The sequence below is a fragment of the Anomaloglossus baeobatrachus genome, unplaced genomic scaffold (assembly GCF_048569485.1).
Source record: "Anomaloglossus baeobatrachus isolate aAnoBae1 unplaced genomic scaffold, aAnoBae1.hap1 Scaffold_4183, whole genome shotgun sequence".
Lineage (NCBI taxonomy): Eukaryota > Metazoa > Chordata > Amphibia > Anura > Aromobatidae > Anomaloglossus > Anomaloglossus baeobatrachus.
Window position 1 is genome coordinate 7,501 of NW_027443518.1, and position 18,979 is coordinate 26,479.

Consider the following 18,979-nt stretch of genomic DNA (forward strand, 5'->3'; position numbering starts at 1 on the left):
GAGCACCGGCAATTGTCTCTTTGTTTTTGCTGATTTCTTTTTGTCATATTATGTTCAAAGGTTCCCCTGAGGAACCTGCGCCTGGCCTGGCTGGGAGTTCCCGTGGAAAGGCCAGACATCTGCGTCTCTGTGGCGCAATCGGTTAGCGCGTTCGGCTGTTAACCGAAAGGTTGGTGGTTCAAGCCCACCCAGGGACGTGGGCCACTTTTGCTTGAGTAGCATGCTACGGGGGAAGAAGATTCCACGTTGGCTTTCATCTGCTCTTCCAATAAAAAGCCCTGTTGCTTGCTCGCTACCTACCTTATGAACTCCCTAGATACTACAGAAGAGACCTTTCTAAAAGAGCTCTTTGTCGATAGAGGGAAGGAGGTTAGCCGTGTTTTCCCAGGAACCATGGTCTCTTTTGCTGGCATCGCATGTTATGGGTGGAAAAGATTCCATGTTGGGTTTCAGCTGAGCTGCTCTCCCAACAAGTAAATCTCTGTTGCTCTCTGCCTTTGTTTTGACCTCCTCGGGTACAACGGAGGAAACCTTTCTAAAAGACCTGTTGTAGATGGACAGAAGGAGCATACCGGTGGCTGTGTTGACCAGGAGGATGAACCATCCGATAGAATTCACAAAAAATTCCTTCGAGCCGGAATTGAACCAGCGACCTAAGGATTGCTGATTTACTGCTACAGTCCTCCGCTCTACCAGCTGAGCTATCGAAGGCATGTTTTGCTCAAGCTTGAAAGCCTCCTAGTTTTAGCTGTTGGAGCCTTGAGCATGAGGTAAAAAGAAACTCTCGACTACCATGTGAAAAAAACAAAATCAGCTTTGGAGAATGCGGGCATCGATCCCGCTACCTCTCGCATGCTAAGCGAGCGCTCTACCACTTGAGCTAATCCCCCCTGGCATGGTAGACTTGCCTTTACTTTCTTCCCACACCCTGTGGTGGCTTTCACATAAAGTCAGGTGTGACGTTGCATTGTTACATGGCAACTGATTTCTGAAAAGTAGATCGCTTTTTTTTTTTTTTTTTTTTTAAGTGCGGATACCATTTTGCCATAGTAGAAGATCATCGGAGGAGTTTATAGGGTGACGGGGGGCTTATGAATACATGCACACCTCTTCCAAGCAAACCCTTTGCACATATGTGCAGAACTGAGTGGTAAGGCATGAAAAAAGCCTTAATAATTTGGAGAAGAAAGTTGCGATGCAGCAAATACGCATGCAGAGCCATTGGTCTTTTTGGCTGTGGGGCTGAAAAACACCCGGGCTATAGGAAATGCTGTGACGTGGGGAATTCTTCTTTTTCCATCAGCATGTGATGAGCAGGGATTTGGGCCTTTGGTTTATATTTTTGATCAGAAACGCGTTTGTGTTGACAGAAGAGATTTGGCGACTTCTATGAAAATGATCTCATAGCAGAGGATGGTTTCGATCCATCGACCTCTGGGTTATGGGCCCAGCATGCTTCCGCTGCGCCACTCTGCTGCTGGATGCTGCTACCTTGAGGAGAATTGTACTTATCGACTGACTTTTGAAAAGTGACTAGAAGGGAGGGTGTCTATGGGATGGAATCCGACAGCAGGATCTTATTGTCGGCAACTTGAGCTCTACTGAGCACCGGCAATTGTCTCTTTGTTTTTGCTGATTTCTTTTTGTCATATTATGTTCAAAGGTTCCCCTGAGGAACCTGCGCCTGGCCTGGCTGGGAGTTCCCGTGGAAAGGCCAGACATCTGCGTCTCTGTGGCGCAATCGGTTAGCGCGTTCGGCTGTTAACCGAAAGGTTGGTGGTTCAAGCCCACCCAGGGACGTGGGCCACTTTTGCTTGAGTAGCATGCTACGGGGGAAGAAGATTCCACGTTGGCTTTCATCTGCTCTTCCAATAAAAAGCCCTGTTGCTTGCTCGCTACCTACCTTTTGAACTCCCTAGATACTACAGAAGAGACCTTTCTAAAAGAGCTCTTTGTCGATAGAGGGAAGGAGGTTAGCCGTGTTTTCCCAGGAACCATGGTCTCTTTTGTTGGCATCGCATGTTATGGGTGGAAAAGATTCCATGTTGGGTTTCAGCTGAGCTGCTCTCCCAACAAGTAAATCTCTGTTGCTCTCTGCCTTTGTTTTGACCTCCTCGGGTACAACGGAGGAAACCTTTCTAAAAGACCTGTTGTAGATGGACAGAAGGAGCATACCGGTGGCTGTGTTGACCAGGAGGATGAACCATCCGATAGAATTCACAAAAAATTCCTTCGAGCCGGAATTGAACCAGCGACCTAAGGATTGCTGATTTACTGCTACAGTCCTCCGCTCTACCAGCTGAGCTATCGAAGGCATGTTTTGCTCATGCTTGAAAGCCTCCTAGTTTTAGCTGTTGGAGCCTTGAGCATGAGGTAAAAAGAAACTCTCGACTACCATGTGAAAAAAACAAAATCAGCTTTGGAGAATGCGGGCATCGATCCCGCTATCTCTCGCATGCTAAGCGAGCGCTCTACCACTTGAGCTAATCCCCCCTGGCATGGTAGACTTGCCTTTTCTTTCTTCCCACACCCTGTGGTGGCTTTCACATAAAGTCAGGTGTGACGTTGCATTGTTACATGGCAACTGATTTCTGAAAAGTAGATCGCTTTTTTTTTTTTTTTTAAGTGCGGATACCATTTTGCCATAGTAGAAGATCATCGGAGGAGTTTATAGGGTGACGGGGGGCTTATGAATACATGCACACCTCTTCCAAGCAAACCCTTTGCACATATGTGCAGAACTGAGTGGTAAGGCATGAAAAAAGCCTTAATAATTTGGAGAAGAAAGTTGCGATGCAGCAAATACGCATGCAGAGCCATTGGTCTTTTTGGCTGTGGGGCTGAAAAACACCCGGGCTATAGGAAATGCTGTGACGTGGGGAATTCTTCTTTTTCCATCAGCATGTGATGAGCAGGGATTTGGGCCTTTGGTTTATATTTTTGATCAGAAACGCGTTTGTGTTGACAGAAGAGATTTGGCGACTTCTATGAAAATGATCTCATAGCAGAGGATGGTTTCGATCCATCGACCTCTGGGTTATGGGCCCAGCACGCTTCCGCTGCGCCACTCTGCTGCTGGATGCTGCTACCTTGAGGAGAATTGTACTTATCGACTGACTTTTGAAAAGTGACTAGAAGGGAGGGTGTCTATGGGATGGAATCCGACAGCAGGATCTTATTGTCGGCAACTTGAGCTCTACTGAGCACCGGCAATTGTCTCTTTGTTTTTGCTGATTTCTTTTTGTCATATTATGTTCAAAGGTTCCCCTGAGGAACCTGCGCCTGGCCTGGCTGGGAGTTCCCGTGGAAAGGCCAGACATCTGCGTCTCTGTGGCGCAATCGGTTAGCGCGTTCGGCTGTTAACCGAAAGGTTGGTGGTTCAAGCCCACCCAGGGACGTGGGCCACTTTTGCTTGAGTAGCATGCTACGGGGGAAGAAGATTCCACGTTGGCTTTCATCTGCTCTTCCAATAAAAAGCCCTGTTGCTTGCTCGCTACCTACCTTTTGAACTCCCTAGATACTACAGAAGAGACCTTTCTAAAAGAGCTCTTTGTCGATAGAGGGAAGGAGGTTAGCCGTGTTTTCCCAGGAACCATGGTCTCTTTTGTTGGCATCGCATGTTATGGGTGGAAAAGATTCCATGTTGGGTTTCAGCTGAGCTGCTCTCCCAACAAGTAAATCTCTGTTGCTCTCTGCCTTTGTTTTGACCTCCTCGGGTACAACGGAGGAAACCTTTCTAAAAGACCTGTTGTAGATGGACAGAAGGAGCATACCGGTGGCTGTGTTGACCAGGAGGATGAACCATCCGATAGAATTCACAAAAAATTCCTTCGAGCCGGAATTGAACCAGCGACCTAAGGATTGCTGATTTACTGCTACAGTCCTCCGCTCTACCAGCTGAGCTATCGAAGGCATGTTTTGCTCATGCTTGAAAGCCTCCTAGTTTTAGCTGTTGGAGCCTTGAGCATGAGGTAAAAAGAAACTCTCGACTACCATGTGAAAAAAACAAAATCAGCTTTGGAGAATGCGGGCATCGATCCCGCTATCTCTCGCATGCTAAGCGAGCGCTCTACCACTTGAGCTAATCCCCCCTGGCATGGTAGACTTGCCTTTACTTTCTTCCCACACCCTGTGGTGGCTTTCACATAAAGTCAGGTGTGACGTTGCATTGTTACATGGCAACTGATTTCTGAAAAGTAGATCGCTTTTTTTTTTTTTTTTAAGTGCGGATACCATTTTGCCATAGTAGAAGATCATCGGAGGAGTTTATAGGGTGACGGGGGGCTTATGAATACATGCACACCTCTTCCAAGCAAACCCTTTGCACATATGTGCAGAACTGAGTGGTAAGGCATGAAAAAAGCCTTAATAATTTGGAGAAGAAAGTTGCGATGCAGCAAATACGCATGCAGAGCCATTGGTCTTTTTGGCTGTGGGGCTGAAAAACACCCGGGCTATAGGAAATGCTGTGACGTGGGGAATTCTTCTTTTTCCATCAGCATGTGATGAGCAGGGATTTGGGCCTTTGGTTTATATTTTTGATCAGAAACGCGTTTGTGTTGACAGAAGAGATTTGGCGACTTCTATGAAAATGATCTCATAGCAGAGGATGGTTTCGATCCATCGACCTCTGGGTTATGGGCCCAGCACGCTTCCGCTGCGCCACTCTGCTGCTGGATGCTGCTACCTTGAGGAGAATTGTACTTATCGACTGACTTTTGAAAAGTGACTAGAAGGGAGGGTGTCTATGGGATGGAATCCGACAGCAGGATCTTATTGTCGGCAACTTGAGCTCTACTGAGCACCGGCAATTGTCTCTTTGTTTTTGCTGATTTCTTTTTGTCATATTATGTTCAAAGGTTCCCCTGAGGAACCTGCGCCTGGCCTGGCTGGGAGTTCCCGTGGAAAGGCCAGACATCTGCGTCTCTGTGGCGCAATCGGTTAGCGCGTTCGGCTGTTAACCGAAAGGTTGGTGGTTCAAGCCCACCCAGGGACGTGGGCCACTTTTGCTTGAGTAGCATGCTACGGGGGAAGAAGATTCCACGTTGGCTTTCATCTGCTCTTCCAATAAAAAGCCCTGTTGCTTGCTCGCTACCTACCTTATGAACTCCCTAGATACTACAGAAGAGACCTTTCTAAAAGAGCTCTTTGTCGATAGAGGGAAGGAGGTTAGCCGTGTTTTCCCAGGAACCATGGTCTCTTTTGCTGGCATCGCATGTTATGGGTGGAAAAGATTCCATGTTGGGTTTCAGCTGAGCTGCTCTCCCAACAAGTAAATCTCTGTTGCTCTCTGCCTTTGTTTTGACCTCCTCGGGTACAACGGAGGAAACCTTTCTAAAAGACCTGTTGTAGATGGACAGAAGGAGCATACCGGTGGCTGTGTTGACCAGGAGGATGAACCATCCGATAGAATTCACAAAAAATTCCTTCGAGCCGGAATTGAACCAGCGACCTAAGGATTGCTGATTTACTGCTACAGTCCTCCGCTCTACCAGCTGAGCTATCGAAGGCATGTTTTGCTCAAGCTTGAAAGCCTCCTAGTTTTAGCTGTTGGAGCCTTGAGCATGAGGTAAAAAGAAACTCTCGACTACCATGTGAAAAAAACAAAATCAGCTTTGGAGAATGCGGGCATCGATCCCGCTACCTCTCGCATGCTAAGCGAGCGCTCTACCACTTGAGCTAATCCCCCCTGGCATGGTAGACTTGCCTTTACTTTCTTCCCACACCCTGTGGTGGCTTTCACATAAAGTCAGGTGTGACGTTGCATTGTTACATGGCAACTGATTTCTGAAAAGTAGATCGCTTTTTTTTTTTTTTTTTTTTAAGTGCGGATACCATTTTGCCATAGTAGAAGATCATCGGAGGAGTTTATAGGGTGACGGGGGGCTTATGAATACATGCACACCTCTTCCAAGCAAACCCTTTGCACATATGTGCAGAACTGAGTGGTAAGGCATGAAAAAAGCCTTAATAATTTGGAGAAGAAAGTTGCGATGCAGCAAATACGCATGCAGAGCCATTGGTCTTTTTGGCTGTGGGGCTGAAAAACACCCGGGCTATAGGAAATGCTGTGACGTGGGGAATTCTTCTTTTTCCATCAGCATGTGATGAGCAGGGATTTGGGCCTTTGGTTTATATTTTTGATCAGAAACGCGTTTGTGTTGACAGAAGAGATTTGGCGACTTCTATGAAAATGATCTCATAGCAGAGGATGGTTTCGATCCATCGACCTCTGGGTTATGGGCCCAGCATGCTTCCGCTGCGCCACTCTGCTGCTGGATGCTGCTACCTTGAGGAGAATTGTACTTATCGACTGACTTTTGAAAAGTGACTAGAAGGGAGGGTGTCTATGGGATGGAATCCGACAGCAGGATCTTATTGTCGGCAACTTGAGCTCTACTGAGCACCGGCAATTGTCTCTTTGTTTTTGCTGATTTCTTTTTGTCATATTATGTTCAAAGGTTCCCCTGAGGAACCTGCGCCTGGCCTGGCTGGGAGTTCCCGTGGAAAGGCCAGACATCTGCGTCTCTGTGGCGCAATCGGTTAGCGCGTTCGGCTGTTAACCGAAAGGTTGGTGGTTCAAGCCCACCCAGGGACGTGGGCCACTTTTGCTTGAGTAGCATGCTACGGGGGAAGAAGATTCCACGTTGGCTTTCATCTGCTCTTCCAATAAAAAGCCCTGTTGCTTGCTCGCTACCTACCTTTTGAACTCCCTAGATACTACAGAAGAGACCTTTCTAAAAGAGCTCTTTGTCGATAGAGGGAAGGAGGTTAGCCGTGTTTTCCCAGGAACCATGGTCTCTTTTGTTGGCATCGCATGTTATGGGTGGAAAAGATTCCATGTTGGGTTTCAGCTGAGCTGCTCTCCCAACAAGTAAATCTCTGTTGCTCTCTGCCTTTGTTTTGACCTCCTCGGGTACAACGGAGGAAACCTTTCTAAAAGACCTGTTGTAGATGGACAGAAGGAGCATACCGGTGGCTGTGTTGACCAGGAGGATGAACCATCCGATAGAATTCACAAAAAATTCCTTCGAGCCGGAATTGAACCAGCGACCTAAGGATTGCTGATTTACTGCTACAGTCCTCCGCTCTACCAGCTGAGCTATCGAAGGCATGTTTTGCTCATGCTTGAAAGCCTCCTAGTTTTAGCTGTTGGAGCCTTGAGCATGAGGTAAAAAGAAACTCTCGACTACCATGTGAAAAAAACAAAATCAGCTTTGGAGAATGCGGGCATCGATCCCGCTATCTCTCGCATGCTAAGCGAGCGCTCTACCACTTGAGCTAATCCCCCCTGGCATGGTAGACTTGCCTTTTCTTTCTTCCCACACCCTGTGGTGGCTTTCACATAAAGTCAGGTGTGACGTTGCATTGTTACATGGCAACTGATTTCTGAAAAGTAGATCGCTTTTTTTTTTTTTTTTAAGTGCGGATACCATTTTGCCATAGTAGAAGATCATCGGAGGAGTTTATAGGGTGACGGGGGGCTTATGAATACATGCACACCTCTTCCAAGCAAACCCTTTGCACATATGTGCAGAACTGAGTGGTAAGGCATGAAAAAAGCCTTAATAATTTGGAGAAGAAAGTTGCGATGCAGCAAATACGCATGCAGAGCCATTGGTCTTTTTGGCTGTGGGGCTGAAAAACACCCGGGCTATAGGAAATGCTGTGACGTGGGGAATTCTTCTTTTTCCATCAGCATGTGATGAGCAGGGATTTGGGCCTTTGGTTTATATTTTTGATCAGAAACGCGTTTGTGTTGACAGAAGAGATTTGGCGACTTCTATGAAAATGATCTCATAGCAGAGGATGGTTTCGATCCATCGACCTCTGGGTTATGGGCCCAGCACGCTTCCGCTGCGCCACTCTGCTGCTGGATGCTGCTACCTTGAGGAGAATTGTACTTATCGACTGACTTTTGAAAAGTGACTAGAAGGGAGGGTGTCTATGGGATGGAATCCGACAGCAGGATCTTATTGTCGGCAACTTGAGCTCTACTGAGCACCGGCAATTGTCTCTTTGTTTTTGCTGATTTCTTTTTGTCATATTATGTTCAAAGGTTCCCCTGAGGAACCTGCGCCTGGCCTGGCTGGGAGTTCCCGTGGAAAGGCCAGACATCTGCGTCTCTGTGGCGCAATCGGTTAGCGCGTTCGGCTGTTAACCGAAAGGTTGGTGGTTCAAGCCCACCCAGGGACGTGGGCCACTTTTGCTTGAGTAGCATGCTACGGGGGAAGAAGATTCCACGTTGGCTTTCATCTGCTCTTCCAATAAAAAGCCCTGTTGCTTGCTCGCTACCTACCTTTTGAACTCCCTAGATACTACAGAAGAGACCTTTCTAAAAGAGCTCTTTGTCGATAGAGGGAAGGAGGTTAGCCGTGTTTTCCCAGGAACCATGGTCTCTTTTGCTGGCATCGCATGTTATGGGTGGAAAAGATTCCATGTTGGGTTTCAGCTGAGCTGCTCTCCCAACAAGTAAATCTCTGTTGCTCTCTGCCTTTGTTTTGACCTCCTCGGGTACAACGGAGGAAACCTTTCTAAAAGACCTGTTGTAGATGGACAGAAGGAGCATACCGGTGGCTGTGTTGACCAGGAGGATGAACCATCCGATAGAATTCACAAAAAATTCCTTCGAGCCGGAATTGAACCAGCGACCTAAGGATTGCTGATTTACTGCTACAGTCCTCCGCTCTACCAGCTGAGCTATCGAAGGCATGTTTTGCTCAAGCTTGAAAGCCTCCTAGTTTTAGCTGTTGGAGCCTTGAGCATGAGGTAAAAAGAAACTCTCGACTACCATGTGAAAAAAACAAAATCAGCTTTGGAGAATGCGGGCATCGATCCCGCTACCTCTCGCATGCTAAGCGAGCGCTCTACCACTTGAGCTAATCCCCCCTGGCATGGTAGACTTGCCTTTACTTTCTTCCCACACCCTGTGGTGGCTTTCACATAAAGTCAGGTGTGACGTTGCATTGTTACATGGCAACTGATTTCTGAAAAGTAGATCGCTTTTTTTTTTTTTTTTTTTTTAAGTGCGGATACCATTTTGCCATAGTAGAAGATCATCGGAGGAGTTTATAGGGTGACGGGGGGCTTATGAATACATGCACACCTCTTCCAAGCAAACCCTTTGCACATATGTGCAGAACTGAGTGGTAAGGCATGAAAAAAGCCTTAATAATTTGGAGAAGAAAGTTGCGATGCAGCAAATACGCATGCAGAGCCATTGGTCTTTTTGGCTGTGGGGCTGAAAAACACCCGGGCTATAGGAAATGCTGTGACGTGGGGAATTCTTCTTTTTCCATCAGCATGTGATGAGCAGGGATTTGGGCCTTTGGTTTATATTTTTGATCAGAAACGCGTTTGTGTTGACAGAAGAGATTTGGCGACTTCTATGAAAATGATCTCATAGCAGAGGATGGTTTCGATCCATCGACCTCTGGGTTATGGGCCCAGCATGCTTCCGCTGCGCCACTCTGCTGCTGGATGCTGCTACCTTGAGGAGAATTGTACTTATCGACTGACTTTTGAAAAGTGACTAGAAGGGAGGGTGTCTATGGGATGGAATCCGACAGCAGGATCTTATTGTCGGCAACTTGAGCTCTACTGAGCACCGGCAATTGTCTCTTTGTTTTTGCTGATTTCTTTTTGTCATATTATGTTCAAAGGTTCCCCTGAGGAACCTGCGCCTGGCCTGGCTGGGAGTTCCCGTGGAAAGGCCAGACATCTGCGTCTCTGTGGCGCAATCGGTTAGCGCGTTCGGCTGTTAACCGAAAGGTTGGTGGTTCAAGCCCACCCAGGGACGTGGGCCACTTTTGCTTGAGTAGCATGCTACGGGGGAAGAAGATTCCACGTTGGCTTTCATCTGCTCTTCCAATAAAAAGCCCTGTTGCTTGCTCGCTACCTACCTTTTGAACTCCCTAGATACTACAGAAGAGACCTTTCTAAAAGAGCTCTTTGTCGATAGAGGGAAGGAGGTTAGCCGTGTTTTCCCAGGAACCATGGTCTCTTTTGCTGGCATCGCATGTTATGGGTGGAAAAGATTCCATGTTGGGTTTCAGCTGAGCTGCTCTCCCAACAAGTAAATCTCTGTTGCTCTCTGCCTTTGTTTTGACCTCCTCGGGTACAACGGAGGAAACCTTTCTAAAAGACCTGTTGTAGATGGACAGAAGGAGCATACCGGTGGCTGTGTTGACCAGGAGGATGAACCATCCGATAGAATTCACAAAAAATTCCTTCGAGCCGGAATTGAACCAGCGACCTAAGGATTGCTGATTTACTGCTACAGTCCTCTGCTCTACCAGCTGAGCTATCGAAGGCATGTTTTGCTCATGCTTGAAAGCCTCCTAGTTTTAGCTGTTGGAGCCTTGAGCATGAGGTAAAAAGAAACTCTCGACTACCATGTGAAAAAAACAAAATCAGCTTTGGAGAATGCGGGCATCGATCCCGCTACCTCTCGCATGCTAAGCGAGCGCTCTACCACTTGAGCTAATCCCCCCTGGCATGGTAGACTAGCCTTTACTTTCTTCCCACACCCTGTGGTGGCTTTCACATAAAGTCAGGTGTGACGTTGCATTGTTACATGGCAACTGATTTCTGAAAAGTAGATCGCTTTTTTTTTTTTTTTTTTTAAGTGCGGATACCATTTTGCCATAGTAGAAGATCATCGGAGGAGTTTATAGGGTGACGGGGGGCTTATGAATACATGCACACCTCTTCCAAGCAAACCCTTTGCACATATGTGCAGAACTGAGTGGTAAGGCATGAAAAAAGCCTTAATAATTTGGAGAAGAAAGTTGCGATGCAGCAAATACGCATGCAGAGCCATTGGTCTTTTTGGCTGTGGGGCTGAAAAACACCCGGGCTATAGGAAATGCTGTGACGTGGGGAATTCTTCTTTTTCCATCAGCATGTGATGAGCAGGGATTTGGGCCTTTGGTTTATATTTTTGATCAGAAACGCGTTTGTGTTGACAGAAGAGATTTGGCGACTTCTATGAAAATGATCTCATAGCAGAGGATGGTTTCGATCCATCGACCTCTGGGTTATGGGCCCAGCACGCTTCCGCTGCGCCACTCTGCTGCTGGATGCTGCTACCTTGAGGAGAATTGTACTTATCGACTGACTTTTGAAAAGTGACTAGAAGGGAGGGTGTCTATGGGATGGAATCCGACAGCAGGATCTTATTGTCGGCAACTTGAGCTCTACTGAGCACCGGCAATTGTCTCTTTGTTTTTGCTGATTTCTTTTTGTCATATTATGTTCAAAGGTTCCCCTGAGGAACCTGCGCCTGGCCTGGCTGGGAGTTCCCGTGGAAAGGCCAGACATCTGCGTCTCTGTGGCGCAATCGGTTAGCGCGTTCGGCTGTTAACCGAAAGGTTGGTGGTTCAAGCCCACCCAGGGATGTGGGCCACTTTTGCTTGAGTAGCATGCTACGGGGGAAGAAGATTCCACGTTGGCTTTCATCTGCTCTTCCAATAAAAAGCCCTGTTGCTTGCTCGCTACCTACCTTTTGAACTCCCTAGATACTACAGAAGAGACCTTTCTAAAAGAGCTCTTTGTCGATAGAGGGAAGGAGGTTAGCCGTGTTTTCCCAGGAACCATGGTCTCTTTTGCTGGCATCGCATGTTATGGGTGGAAAAGATTCCATGTTGGGTTTCAGCTGAGCTGCTCTCCCAACAAGTAAATCTCTGTTGCTCTCTGCCTTTGTTTTGACCTCCTCGGGTACAACGGAGGAAACCTTTCTAAAAGACCTGTTGTAGATGGACAGAAGGAGCATACCGGTGGCTGTGTTGACCAGGAGGATGAACCATCCGATAGAATTCACAAAAAATTCCTTCGAGCCGGAATTGAACCAGCGACCTAAGGATTGCTGATTTACTGCTACAGTGCTCCGCTCTACCAGCTGAGCTATCGAAGGCATGTTTTGCTCATGCTTGAAAGCCTCCTAGTTTTAGCTGTTGGAGCCTTGAGCATGAGGTAAAAAGAAACTCTCGACTACCATGTGAAAAAAACAAAATCAGCTTTGGAGAATGCGGGCATCGATCCCGCTACCTCTCGCATGCTAAGCGAGTGCTCTACCACTTGAGCTAATCCCCCCTGGCATGGTAGACTTGCCTTTACTTTCTTCCCACACCCTGTGGTGGCTTTCACATAAAGTCAGGTGTGACGTTGCATTGTTACATGGCAACTGATTTCTGAAAAGTAGATCGCTTTTTTTTTTTTTTTTTTTTAAGTGCGGATACCATTTTGCCATAGTAGAAGATCATCGGAGGAGTTTATAGGGTGACGGGGGGCTTATGAATACATGCACACCTCTTCCAAGCAAACCCTTTGCACATATGTGCAGAACTGAGTGGTAAGGCATGGAAAAAGCCTTAATAATTTGGAGAAGAAAGTTGCGATGCAGCAAATACGCATGCAGAGCCATTGGTCTTTTTGGCTGTGGGGCTGAAAAACACCCGGGCTATAGGAAATGCTGTGACGTGGGGAATTCTTCTTTTTCCATCAGCATGTGATGAGCAGGGATTTGGGCCTTTGGTTTATATTTTTGATCAGAAACGCGTTTGAGTTGACAGAAGAGATTTGGCGACTTCTATGAAAATGATCTCATAGCAGAGGATGGTTTCGATCCATCGACCTCTGGGTTATGGGCCCAGCATGCTTCCGCTGCGCCACTCTGCTGCTGGATGCTGCTACCCTGAGGAGAATTGTACTTATCGACTGACTTTTGAAAAGTGACTAGAAGGGAGGGTGTCTATGGGATGGAATCCGACAGCAGGATCTTATTGTCGGCAACTTGAGCTCTACTGAGCACCGGCAATTGTCTCTTTGTTTTTGCTGATTTCTTTTTGTCATATTATGTTCAAAGGTTCCCCTGAGGAACCTGCGCCTGGCCTGGCTGGGAGTTCCCGTGGAAAGGCCAGACATCTGCGTCTCTGTGGCGCAATCGGTTAGCGCGTTCGGCTGTTAACCGAAAGGTTGGTGGTTCAAGCCCACCCAGGGACGTGGGCCACTTTTGCTTGAGTAGCATGCTACGGGGGAAGAAGATTCCACGTTGGCTTTCATCTGCTCTTCCAATAAAAAGCCCTGTTGCTTGCTCGCTACCTACCTTTTGAACTCCCTAGATACTACAGAAGAGACCTTTCTAAAAGAGCTCTTTGTCGATAGAGGGAAGGAGGTTAGCCGTGTTTTCCCAGGAACCATGGTCTCTTTTGCTGGCATCGCATGTTATGGGTGGAAAAGATTCCATGTTGGGTTTCAGCTGAGCTGCTCTCCCAACAAGTAAATCTCTGTTGCTCTCTGCCTTTGTTTTGACCTCCTCGGGTACAACGGAGGAAACCTTTCTAAAAGACCTGTTGTAGATGGACAGAAGGAGCATACCGGTGGCTGTGTTGACCAGGAGGATGAACCATCCGATAGAATTCACAAAAAATTCCTTCGAGCCGGAATTGAACCAGCGACCTAAGGATTGCTGATTTACTGCTACAGTCCTCTGCTCTACCAGCTGAGCTATCGAAGGCATGTTTTGCTCATGCTTGAAAGCCTCCTAGTTTTAGCTGTTGGAGCCTTGAGCATGAGGTAAAAAGAAACTCTCGACTACCATGTGAAAAAAACAAAATCAGCTTTGGAGAATGCGGGCATCGATCCCGCTACCTCTCGCATGCTAAGCGAGCGCTCTACCACTTGAGCTAATCCCCCCTGGCATGGTAGACTAGCCTTTACTTTCTTCCCACACCCTGTGGTGGCTTTCACATAAAGTCAGGTGTGACGTTGCATTGTTACATGGCAACTGATTTCTGAAAAGTAGATCGCTTTTTTTTTTTTTTTTTTTTTAAGTGCGGATACCATTTTGCCATAGTAGAAGATCATCGGAGGAGTTTATAGGGTGACGGGGGGCTTATGAATACATGCACACCTCTTCCAAGCAAACCCTTTGCACATATGTGCAGAACTGAGTGGTAAGGCATGAAAAAAGCCTTAATAATTTGGAGAAGAAAGTTGCGATGCAGCAAATACGCATGCAGAGCCATTGGTCTTTTTGGCTGTGGGGCTGAAAAACACCCGGGCTATAGGAAATGCTGTGACGTGGGGAATTCTTCTTTTTCCATCAGCATGTGATGAGCAGGGATTTGGGCCTTTGGTTTATATTTTTGATCAGAAACGCGTTTGTGTTGACAGAAGAGATTTGGCGACTTCTATGAAAATGATCTCATAGCAGAGGATGGTTTCGATCCATCGACCTCTGGGTTATGGGCCCAGCATGCTTCCGCTGCGCCACTCTGCTGCTGGATGCTGCTACCTTGAGGAGAATTGTACTTATCGACTGACTTTTGAAAAGTGACTAGAAGGGAGGGTGTCTATGGGATGGAATCCGACAGCAGGATCTTATTGTCGGCAACTTGAGCTCTACTGAGCACCGGCAATTGTCTCTTTGTTTTTGCTGATTTCTTTTTGTCATATTATGTTCAAAGGTTCCCCTGAGGAACCTGCGCCTGGCCTGGCTGGGAGTTCCCGTGGAAAGGCCAGACATCTGCGTCTCTGTGGCGCAATCGGTTAGCGCGTTCGGCTGTTAACCGAAAGGTTGGTGGTTCAAGCCCACCCAGGGACGTGGGCCACTTTTGCTTGAGTAGCATGCTACGGGGGAAGAAGATTCCACGTTGGCTTTCATCTGCTCTTCCAATAAAAAGCCCTGTTGCTTGCTCGCTACCTACCTTTTGAACTCCCTAGATACTACAGAAGAGACCTTTCTAAAAGAGCTCTTTGTCGATAGAGGGAAGGAGGTTAGCCGTGTTTTCCCAGGAACCATGGTCTCTTTTGCTGGCATCGCATGTTATGGGTGGAAAAGATTCCATGTTGGGTTTCAGCTGAGCTGCTCTCCCAACAAGTAAATCTCTGTTGCTCTCTGCCTTTGTTTTGACCTCCTCGGGTACAACGGAGGAAACCTTTCTAAAAGACCTGTTGTAGATGGACAGAAGGAGCATACCGGTGGCTGTGTTGACCAGGAGGATGAACCATCCGATAGAATTCACAAAAAATTCCTTCGAGCCGGAATTGAACCAGCGACCTAAGGATTGCTGATTTACTGCTACAGTCCTCTGCTCTACCAGCTGAGCTATCGAAGGCATGTTTTGCTCATGCTTGAAAGCCTCCTAGTTTTAGCTGTTGGAGCCTTGAGCATGAGGTAAAAAGAAACTCTCGACTACCATGTGAAAAAAACAAAATCAGCTTTGGAGAATGCGGGCATCGATCCCGCTACCTCTCGCATGCTAAGCGAGCGCTCTACCACTTGAGCTAATCCCCCCTGGCATGGTAGACTAGCCTTTACTTTCTTCCCACACCCTGTGGTGGCTTTCACATAAAGTCAGGTGTGACGTTGCATTGTTACATGGCAACTGATTTCTGAAAAGTAGATCGCTTTTTTTTTTTTTTTTTTTAAGTGCGGATACCATTTTGCCATAGTAGAAGATCATCGGAGGAGTTTATAGGGTGACGGGGGGCTTATGAATACATGCACACCTCTTCCAAGCAAACCCTTTGCACATATGTGCAGAACTGAGTGGTAAGGCATGAAAAAAGCCTTAATAATTTGGAGAAGAAAGTTGCGATGCAGCAAATACGCATGCAGAGCCATTGGTCTTTTTGGCTGTGGGGCTGAAAAACACCCGGGCTATAGGAAATGCTGTGACGTGGGGAATTCTTCTTTTTCCATCAGCATGTGATGAGCAGGGATTTGGGCCTTTGGTTTATATTTTTGATCAGAAACGCGTTTGTGTTGACAGAAGAGATTTGGCGACTTCTATGAAAATGATCTCATAGCAGAGGATGGTTTCGATCCATCGACCTCTGGGTTATGGGCCCAGCACGCTTCCGCTGCGCCACTCTGCTGCTGGATGCTGCTACCTTGAGGAGAATTGTACTTATCGACTGACTTTTGAAAAGTGACTAGAAGGGAGGGTGTCTATGGGATGGAATCCGACAGCAGGATCTTATTGTCGGCAACTTGAGCTCTACTGAGCACCGGCAATTGTCTCTTTGTTTTTGCTGATTTCTTTTTGTCATATTATGTTCAAAGGTTCCCCTGAGGAACCTGCGCCTGGCCTGGCTGGGAGTTCCCGTGGAAAGGCCAGACATCTGCGTCTCTGTGGCGCAATCGGTTAGCGCGTTCGGCTGTTAACCGAAAGGTTGGTGGTTCAAGCCCACCCAGGGATGTGGGCCACTTTTGCTTGAGTAGCATGCTACGGGGGAAGAAGATTCCACGTTGGCTTTCATCTGCTCTTCCAATAAAAAGCCCTGTTGCTTGCTCGCTACCTACCTTTTGAACTCCCTAGATACTACAGAAGAGACCTTTCTAAAAGAGCTCTTTGTCGATAGAGGGAAGGAGGTTAGCCGTGTTTTCCCAGGAACCATGGTCTCTTTTGCTGGCATCGCATGTTATGGGTGGAAAAGATTCCATGTTGGGTTTCAGCTGAGCTGCTCTCCCAACAAGTAAATCTCTGTTGCTCTCTGCCTTTGTTTTGACCTCCTCGGGTACAACGGAGGAAACCTTTCTAAAAGACCTGTTGTAGATGGACAGAAGGAGCATACCGGTGGCTGTGTTGACCAGGAGGATGAACCATCCGATAGAATTCACAAAAAATTCCTTCGAGCCGGAATTGAACCAGCGACCTAAGGATTGCTGATTTACTGCTACAGTGCTCCGCTCTACCAGCTGAGCTATCGAAGGCATGTTTTGCTCATGCTTGAAAGCCTCCTAGTTTTAGCTGTTGGAGCCTTGAGCATGAGGTAAAAAGAAACTCTCGACTACCATGTGAAAAAAACAAAATCAGCTTTGGAGAATGCGGGCATCGATCCCGCTACCTCTCGCATGCTAAGCGAGTGCTCTACCACTTGAGCTAATCCCCCCTGGCATGGTAGACTTGCCTTTACTTTCTTCCCACACCCTGTGGTGGCTTTCACATAAAGTCAGGTGTGACGTTGCATTGTTACATGGCAACTGATTTCTGAAAAGTAGATCGCTTTTTTTTTTTTTTTTTTTTAAGTGCGGATACCATTTTGCCATAGTAGAAGATCATCGGAGGAGTTTATAGGGTGACGGGGGGCTTATGAATACATGCACACCTCTTCCAAGCAAACCCTTTGCACATATGTGCAGAACTGAGTGGTAAGGCATGGAAAAAGCCTTAATAATTTGGAGAAGAAAGTTGCGATGCAGCAAATACGCATGCAGAGCCATTGGTCTTTTTGGCTGTGGGGCTGAAAAACACCCGGGCTATAGGAAATGCTGTGACGTGGGGAATTCTTCTTTTTCCATCAGCATGTGATGAGCAGGGATTTGGGCCTTTGGTTTATATTTTTGATCAGAAACGCGTTTGAGTTGACAGAAGAGATTTGGCGACTTCTATGAAAATGATCTCATAGCAGAGGATGGTTTCGATCCATCGACCTCTGGGTTATGGGCCCAGCATGCTTCCGCTGCGCCACTCTGCTGCTGGATGCTGCTACCCTGAGGAGAATTGTACTTATCGACTGACTTTTGAAAAGTGACTAGAAGGGAGGGTGTCTATGGGATGGAATCCGACAGCAGGATCTTATTGTCGGCAACTTGAGCTCTACTGAGCACCGGCAATTGTCTCTTTGTTTTTGCTGATTTCTTTTTGTCATATTATGTTCAAAGGTTCCCCTGAGGAACCTGCGCCTGGCCTGGCTGGGAGTTCCCGTGGAAAGGCCAGACATCTGCGTCTCTGTGGCGCAATCGGTTAGCGCGTTCGGCTGTTAACCGAAAGGTTGGTGGTTCAAGCCCACCCAGGGACGTGGGCCACTTTTGCTTGAGTAGCATGCTACGGGGGAAGAAGATTCCACGTTGGCTTTCATCTGCTCTTCCAATAAAAAGCCCTGTTGCTTGCTCGCTACCTACCTTTTGAACTCCCTAGATACTACAGAAGAGACCTTTCTAAAAGAGCTCTTTGTCGATAGAGGGAAGGAGGTTAGCCGTGTTTTCCCAGGAACCATGGTCTCTTTTGCTGGCATCGCATGTTATGGGTGGAAAAGATTCCATGTTGGGTTTCAGCTGAGCTGCTCTCCCAACAAGTAAATCTCTGTTGCTCTCTGCCTTTGTTTTGACCTCCTCGGGTACAACGGAGGAAACCTTTCTAAAAGACCTGTTGTAGATGGACAGAAGGAGCATACCGGTGGCTGTGTTGACCAGGAGGATGAACCATCCGATAGAATTCACAAAAAATTCCTTCGAGCCGGAATTGAACCAGCGACCTAAGGATTGCTGATTTACTGCTACAGTCCTCTGCTCTACCAGCTGAGCTATCGAAGGCATGTTTTGCTCATGCTTGAAAGCCTCCTAGTTTTAGCTGTTGGAGCCTTGAGCATGAGGTAAAAAGAAACTCTCGACTACCATGTGAAAAAAACAAAATCAGCTTTGGAGAATGCGGGCATCGATCCCGCTACCTCTCGCATGCTAAGCGAGCGCTCTACCACTTGAGCTAATCCCCCCTGGCATGGTAGACTAGCCTTTACTTTCTTCCCACACCCTGTGGTGGCTTTCACATAAAGTCAGGTGTGACGTTGCATTGTTACATGGCAACTGATTTCTGAAAAGTAGATCGCTTTTTTTTTTTTTTTTTTTAAGTGCGGATACCATTTTGCCATAGTAGAAGATCATCGGAGGAGTTTATAGGGTGACGGGGGGCTTATGAATACATGCACACCTCTTCCAAGCAAACCCTTTGCACATATGTGCAGAACTGAGTGGTAAGGCATGAAAAAAGCCTTAATAATTTGGAGAAGAAAGTTGCGATGCAGCAAATACGCATGCAGAGCCATTGGTCTTTTTGGCTGTGGGGCTGAAAAACACCCGGGCTATAGGAAATGCTGTGACGTGGGGAATTCTTCTTTTTCCATCAGCATGTGATGAGCAGGGATTTGGGCCTTTGGTTTATATTTTTGATCAGAAACGCGTTTGTGTTGACAG

At 47.1% G+C, this 18,979-nt stretch overlaps 32 non-coding genes across 32 annotated transcripts; 10 read left to right on the forward strand and 22 right to left on the reverse strand.

Moving 5' to 3' along the window:
* The first annotated feature begins 123 nt into the window (after positions 1-123).
* Positions 124-197, forward strand: TRNAN-GUU (transfer RNA asparagine (anticodon GUU)). Its single transcript has one exon. It is a non-coding gene; the product is annotated as a tRNA-Asn (tRNA).
* Positions 198-625: 428 nt separating this feature from the next.
* TRNAY-GUA (transfer RNA tyrosine (anticodon GUA)) lies at positions 626-711 on the reverse strand. Its single transcript is given in 2 exon segments — positions 626-661; positions 675-711. It is a non-coding gene; the product is annotated as a tRNA-Tyr (tRNA).
* A 106-nt stretch (positions 712-817) lies between these two features.
* Positions 818-890, reverse strand: TRNAA-AGC (transfer RNA alanine (anticodon AGC)). Its single transcript has one exon. It is a non-coding gene; the product is annotated as a tRNA-Ala (tRNA).
* Positions 891-1,726: 836 nt separating this feature from the next.
* TRNAN-GUU (transfer RNA asparagine (anticodon GUU)) lies at positions 1,727-1,800 on the forward strand. The gene has a single exon. It is a non-coding gene; the product is annotated as a tRNA-Asn (tRNA).
* Positions 1,801-2,228: 428 nt separating this feature from the next.
* On the reverse strand, positions 2,229-2,314 carry TRNAY-GUA (transfer RNA tyrosine (anticodon GUA)). Its single transcript is given in 2 exon segments — positions 2,229-2,264; positions 2,278-2,314. It is a non-coding gene; the product is annotated as a tRNA-Tyr (tRNA).
* A 106-nt stretch (positions 2,315-2,420) lies between these two features.
* TRNAA-AGC (transfer RNA alanine (anticodon AGC)) lies at positions 2,421-2,493 on the reverse strand. Its single transcript has one exon. It is a non-coding gene; the product is annotated as a tRNA-Ala (tRNA).
* Positions 2,494-3,324: 831 nt separating this feature from the next.
* On the forward strand, positions 3,325-3,398 carry TRNAN-GUU (transfer RNA asparagine (anticodon GUU)). Its single transcript has one exon. It is a non-coding gene; the product is annotated as a tRNA-Asn (tRNA).
* Positions 3,399-3,826: 428 nt separating this feature from the next.
* On the reverse strand, positions 3,827-3,912 carry TRNAY-GUA (transfer RNA tyrosine (anticodon GUA)). Its single transcript is given in 2 exon segments — positions 3,827-3,862; positions 3,876-3,912. It is a non-coding gene; the product is annotated as a tRNA-Tyr (tRNA).
* Positions 3,913-4,018: 106 nt separating this feature from the next.
* Positions 4,019-4,091, reverse strand: TRNAA-AGC (transfer RNA alanine (anticodon AGC)). The gene has a single exon. It is a non-coding gene; the product is annotated as a tRNA-Ala (tRNA).
* An 831-nt stretch (positions 4,092-4,922) lies between these two features.
* TRNAN-GUU (transfer RNA asparagine (anticodon GUU)) lies at positions 4,923-4,996 on the forward strand. Its single transcript has one exon. It is a non-coding gene; the product is annotated as a tRNA-Asn (tRNA).
* Positions 4,997-5,424: 428 nt separating this feature from the next.
* Positions 5,425-5,510, reverse strand: TRNAY-GUA (transfer RNA tyrosine (anticodon GUA)). The gene is given in 2 exon segments: positions 5,425-5,460; positions 5,474-5,510. It is a non-coding gene; the product is annotated as a tRNA-Tyr (tRNA).
* A 106-nt stretch (positions 5,511-5,616) lies between these two features.
* TRNAA-AGC (transfer RNA alanine (anticodon AGC)) lies at positions 5,617-5,689 on the reverse strand. Its single transcript has one exon. It is a non-coding gene; the product is annotated as a tRNA-Ala (tRNA).
* Positions 5,690-6,524: 835 nt separating this feature from the next.
* TRNAN-GUU (transfer RNA asparagine (anticodon GUU)) lies at positions 6,525-6,598 on the forward strand. The gene has a single exon. It is a non-coding gene; the product is annotated as a tRNA-Asn (tRNA).
* A 428-nt stretch (positions 6,599-7,026) lies between these two features.
* On the reverse strand, positions 7,027-7,112 carry TRNAY-GUA (transfer RNA tyrosine (anticodon GUA)). The gene is given in 2 exon segments: positions 7,027-7,062; positions 7,076-7,112. It is a non-coding gene; the product is annotated as a tRNA-Tyr (tRNA).
* A 106-nt stretch (positions 7,113-7,218) lies between these two features.
* Positions 7,219-7,291, reverse strand: TRNAA-AGC (transfer RNA alanine (anticodon AGC)). The gene has a single exon. It is a non-coding gene; the product is annotated as a tRNA-Ala (tRNA).
* An 831-nt stretch (positions 7,292-8,122) lies between these two features.
* Positions 8,123-8,196, forward strand: TRNAN-GUU (transfer RNA asparagine (anticodon GUU)). The gene has a single exon. It is a non-coding gene; the product is annotated as a tRNA-Asn (tRNA).
* Positions 8,197-8,624: 428 nt separating this feature from the next.
* TRNAY-GUA (transfer RNA tyrosine (anticodon GUA)) lies at positions 8,625-8,710 on the reverse strand. Its single transcript is given in 2 exon segments — positions 8,625-8,660; positions 8,674-8,710. It is a non-coding gene; the product is annotated as a tRNA-Tyr (tRNA).
* A 106-nt stretch (positions 8,711-8,816) lies between these two features.
* Positions 8,817-8,889, reverse strand: TRNAA-AGC (transfer RNA alanine (anticodon AGC)). The gene has a single exon. It is a non-coding gene; the product is annotated as a tRNA-Ala (tRNA).
* Positions 8,890-9,725: 836 nt separating this feature from the next.
* On the forward strand, positions 9,726-9,799 carry TRNAN-GUU (transfer RNA asparagine (anticodon GUU)). The gene has a single exon. It is a non-coding gene; the product is annotated as a tRNA-Asn (tRNA).
* Positions 9,800-10,227: 428 nt separating this feature from the next.
* On the reverse strand, positions 10,228-10,313 carry TRNAY-GUA (transfer RNA tyrosine (anticodon GUA)). The gene is given in 2 exon segments: positions 10,228-10,263; positions 10,277-10,313. It is a non-coding gene; the product is annotated as a tRNA-Tyr (tRNA).
* Positions 10,314-10,419: 106 nt separating this feature from the next.
* Positions 10,420-10,492, reverse strand: TRNAA-AGC (transfer RNA alanine (anticodon AGC)). The gene has a single exon. It is a non-coding gene; the product is annotated as a tRNA-Ala (tRNA).
* A 1,528-nt stretch (positions 10,493-12,020) lies between these two features.
* TRNAA-AGC (transfer RNA alanine (anticodon AGC)) lies at positions 12,021-12,093 on the reverse strand. The gene has a single exon. It is a non-coding gene; the product is annotated as a tRNA-Ala (tRNA).
* Positions 12,094-12,928: 835 nt separating this feature from the next.
* TRNAN-GUU (transfer RNA asparagine (anticodon GUU)) lies at positions 12,929-13,002 on the forward strand. Its single transcript has one exon. It is a non-coding gene; the product is annotated as a tRNA-Asn (tRNA).
* A 428-nt stretch (positions 13,003-13,430) lies between these two features.
* TRNAY-GUA (transfer RNA tyrosine (anticodon GUA)) lies at positions 13,431-13,516 on the reverse strand. Its single transcript is given in 2 exon segments — positions 13,431-13,466; positions 13,480-13,516. It is a non-coding gene; the product is annotated as a tRNA-Tyr (tRNA).
* A 106-nt stretch (positions 13,517-13,622) lies between these two features.
* On the reverse strand, positions 13,623-13,695 carry TRNAA-AGC (transfer RNA alanine (anticodon AGC)). The gene has a single exon. It is a non-coding gene; the product is annotated as a tRNA-Ala (tRNA).
* Positions 13,696-14,531: 836 nt separating this feature from the next.
* TRNAN-GUU (transfer RNA asparagine (anticodon GUU)) lies at positions 14,532-14,605 on the forward strand. The gene has a single exon. It is a non-coding gene; the product is annotated as a tRNA-Asn (tRNA).
* A 428-nt stretch (positions 14,606-15,033) lies between these two features.
* On the reverse strand, positions 15,034-15,119 carry TRNAY-GUA (transfer RNA tyrosine (anticodon GUA)). The gene is given in 2 exon segments: positions 15,034-15,069; positions 15,083-15,119. It is a non-coding gene; the product is annotated as a tRNA-Tyr (tRNA).
* A 106-nt stretch (positions 15,120-15,225) lies between these two features.
* TRNAA-AGC (transfer RNA alanine (anticodon AGC)) lies at positions 15,226-15,298 on the reverse strand. Its single transcript has one exon. It is a non-coding gene; the product is annotated as a tRNA-Ala (tRNA).
* Positions 15,299-16,826: 1,528 nt separating this feature from the next.
* Positions 16,827-16,899, reverse strand: TRNAA-AGC (transfer RNA alanine (anticodon AGC)). The gene has a single exon. It is a non-coding gene; the product is annotated as a tRNA-Ala (tRNA).
* An 835-nt stretch (positions 16,900-17,734) lies between these two features.
* On the forward strand, positions 17,735-17,808 carry TRNAN-GUU (transfer RNA asparagine (anticodon GUU)). Its single transcript has one exon. It is a non-coding gene; the product is annotated as a tRNA-Asn (tRNA).
* Positions 17,809-18,236: 428 nt separating this feature from the next.
* On the reverse strand, positions 18,237-18,322 carry TRNAY-GUA (transfer RNA tyrosine (anticodon GUA)). The gene is given in 2 exon segments: positions 18,237-18,272; positions 18,286-18,322. It is a non-coding gene; the product is annotated as a tRNA-Tyr (tRNA).
* Positions 18,323-18,428: 106 nt separating this feature from the next.
* TRNAA-AGC (transfer RNA alanine (anticodon AGC)) lies at positions 18,429-18,501 on the reverse strand. Its single transcript has one exon. It is a non-coding gene; the product is annotated as a tRNA-Ala (tRNA).
* Positions 18,502-18,979: the final 478 nt, after the last annotated feature.